Raw genomic sequence first — 3,574 nt, 5'->3', positions numbered from 1 at the left:
TAGTCCGCTTCCGCTAATATTTTCTTTGCAAAATTTTGCTATCTTTTAAGTTTCAATAATATTTTTTCCTACATTTGAGCTTTTTTTTGTATCTAACATGGCGTTTCAGTTTAATAACCTTCTCGTAGATATTACGTAAGCGGCAAACCGTGCCCGTTTTATAACGAGGGACCTAGGTTTTGACGTTGTGAGTAGGGTCTTCGTCCTGAGACTTCTCGATCTCGATTTCATGGCTTTAAATTTGATCCCGGGAACTATTCGAGGGCTTAAATTGCGACAGAATATACCCGATGTTACGAACGGCTTACTTTTCAATCACGTATAAAATATAGTGTTGAATGTGGGTTTTATAGATATTTCTTGATAAGGCTTTGTCGATGCCGAGCTCCTATCATTTCGGAATTTATATAACGAATATAAGATAAATGTCCTAGTGTTTGACATTCTAATGCCCGACAGATGGCACCTAGCTGTCAGCTCTATTAATAATAACTTAATAACATAAAAAATAAAGATAGAATCTACTAGGCAGTGACCAGTAACGAACTCATACTAGCTTACTAACTTTTAGATCATTCATCTAATCTCTTAAAGTATTTAACCAACCCTCTTTTCGCATATTAGTCTATAATTCCTGGATTATAACACCGATAAATGAAAGCTGATTTACCTAATGACGTCATATGCTTTATAAATATTTATTTCTGCTCTGAAGAAGTCGTTTTCACAGGTAAGTTATTGGTAAAACGATGACGTAAACAGAAAACGCCTAATTTCCTTTTCTGCTGAAAACAGACGGCGTATCAAATTTTGAACCTGTCTCAACCGAGATTTGAAGTGACTTATCTTTCATGATTTAATAATTAGGTTTGTAAGAACAACAATTTATTTAACCTACCTACCTGATTTGGGATACCGGTGGGAAATCTGAGCACCTAGTTGAAATTAACTAAGTAAATAAATTAGAGATAACACGCGCGAGTTGCCTTACTCTCGCATTTTTTTATAAGTAAACTTGAAAATGTTACGTCTTCTTTTTCGCAAATAAACCAAAAATCAATTTGATAGAGGCAATTGAGTGCGTTAATACTCTTAGTAGCATTGTTTTCGTCCACCATCCATTCTTAACACCAACCAACCATGATTACTTAATTAGCAATAAAAATTGTGACTATGCCTATGCTCTCTCAAGCAGAGGGTGGTGGGTTCAAATACGAACTAACACCCAAGTTCCCAACCCAAACTGGGCCCGCGTAGGAACTACAGCTTATGCTCTCTCAGTCTGAAAGTAAGCGTGCCCAAAAAACGTTTTCACCACTTCTTTCTGTAACATGGTATAAGATGAGGCTAGAAAGAGAAATTGAATTCAATCCCGAACGTCAGCACGTTCAATACGGCCTCCACATACTTAGTAAGTAGCTACTTACTGTTGCTGCGGTTGAGTAGCTACTCAATCTTAAACAAAACACCGCTCTAGAACGAGAACACTATATTATTATAACACTTCGTATATATATGCTATAGCGTTGAGACTTCAACGCATTACTCGTTCATGTGCAGAAAGCAATATATTGGAGTCACGCGTGTAGGTCCTTAGTGTTATACAAAAAATCATCGGGAAATCATACGTGCGCGATCGCCGACGGAGCAACTCAAGCGTCCGGTCACGTACGCTCTCTGAGGGCGCGACGCCGTTGCGAGTTTACACTGCGCGATAGGTCAAACTATAGGCGACTTGATCGCGAACTTTGTCAGGGCAAGCTTTTTGTTAACGGTTACTGTGCTAACTGTGTTACAGTTCTGAGAGCGTTATCACACTGGCAATATGTGGGCGAGTTTGAAAGCGAATTGAAGCGAAATCACTTATACTCGCAGTGAAGGAGGGAAATCATTGCAACCTCGCTTCACTTTCAATTTTTACTTCAAAACAAAGTATATTAAAAACAATATATGTTGACTGAAAAGAAAATTCGTAAAACAAAATACAGGGATGTATGGGGTTATAGCTGCCAGTTGAATTTAAATTCTAGGAATTGGTTGAAGAAATTGTACGATGCAGTCGCATGAACAGCTGCAATTCCTCAGATTTCATAGATACATAATAATATTTATGATGTTATTATATTTAATAATACAAAGAAAATTGATATATAACAATGAACTAAAAGAATTTCCTTGCTCACCCGCGACCTAGGTCACGGGTTAAGTCGCGGGTGAGCAAGGAAATTCTTTTAGTTCATTGATATGGACCTCCGCAAAGTAACGCCTGATTCAATAAATGATATATAACAGTATTAATAAGCCAATTTACAACTTTTCTTTAAAATACATGCTATAAACCGGCGCGTAACGAAGGATTTAACAACAAATTAATATAATGCAACAATTGATATAAATCAACTAAAATAATTTCTTTGAAAATTATTGAAAATTTTAAATAATTTATTGAATCAGGCGATACTTACCGGAGGTCTATATCAATGAACTAAAAGAATTTCTTTGCTCACCCGCGACCTTACGGATAGCTAAGTTTATGCAAGATATGCGTGTTCATGCAGTTCCTCCATCTCCACACTGTATACAGTGAACACGCATATCTTGAATAAATTTAGCTATCGCAAGGTCGCGGGTGAGCAAAGAAATTGAAACGCGTCAGTGTAGTGGTGGGTTTGTGTGATTACCACTACACCACTGCACTGACGCGATTCGAACTCAACCAGAGCCCATTATCAGAGCAACAACCAGATGTATCAGATGTACCAGATGAAATTGTTAGGTACTTACCTACCAAAAACTTTTTTTCAGTTTTCAGGTCATAATCTTCATTTGCATTGCATCACAGCACAAAAAAAACTCTTTTTTATTGTTCCGTGCATTGAAAGAAAGAAAGAAAGAAAGGTTAATTTTGGCTCCATAAGTACCACCTAAAAACTAAGACAGCACAGCTAATAGCAAATTAATAGTTTTAATACGAATACACATTAAAGTAAGGCAAAAACATTTGTTTTGCAGGTAGTTGATCTATTATCTGTATTGGTTACTTTATTGTGGTGTTCATCAATGAGTCATTGTATTGTACTGTACTAAAATTTTAGGAGCTAGAATTAGTAAAATTTTGGCGGATGCGAATTTACTACACTTAAATAAAAATAAATATTCTTACTTTTGTAACATAGACCACACAAAAACTTACTTGCCGGTCAGCACTATTGACTGATTACCTTGCAAGTTTGATTGAGGGCTGTTAATTAAACCTTTCTTTTTCTATAATTTCCTAAGCTAATAGTCGATTTTCTTTTCATTCAGAAGAAATTTTCATCTCTGATGAGAATACTTAAAATTTTAGCCTTACAGACTCCGGAAGAAAGAAAGAATTGAAAAAGATAGAAAAGTCTGCTATTGTACTAATTCCAATTATTTAAAGATCAGCGTGCTACATTGTCAATTATTTCTGTCATGATTGTTAACTTAATAATGAAAAATTCAATGAAAATCTTTTTTTTTTGCGAAATTACTGGCACCATCAAAATCTTGTACTCCTCCGAGTTTTTTAGTTCGTTTGCTTCTCAACTAA

Source organism: Choristoneura fumiferana, chromosome 21, assembly GCF_025370935.1.
Source record: "Choristoneura fumiferana chromosome 21, NRCan_CFum_1, whole genome shotgun sequence".
Classification (NCBI taxonomy): domain Eukaryota; kingdom Metazoa; phylum Arthropoda; class Insecta; order Lepidoptera; family Tortricidae; genus Choristoneura; species Choristoneura fumiferana.
The sequence above is the reverse complement of the archived record's forward strand: the minus strand, read 5'-3'. Positions refer to the sequence as shown.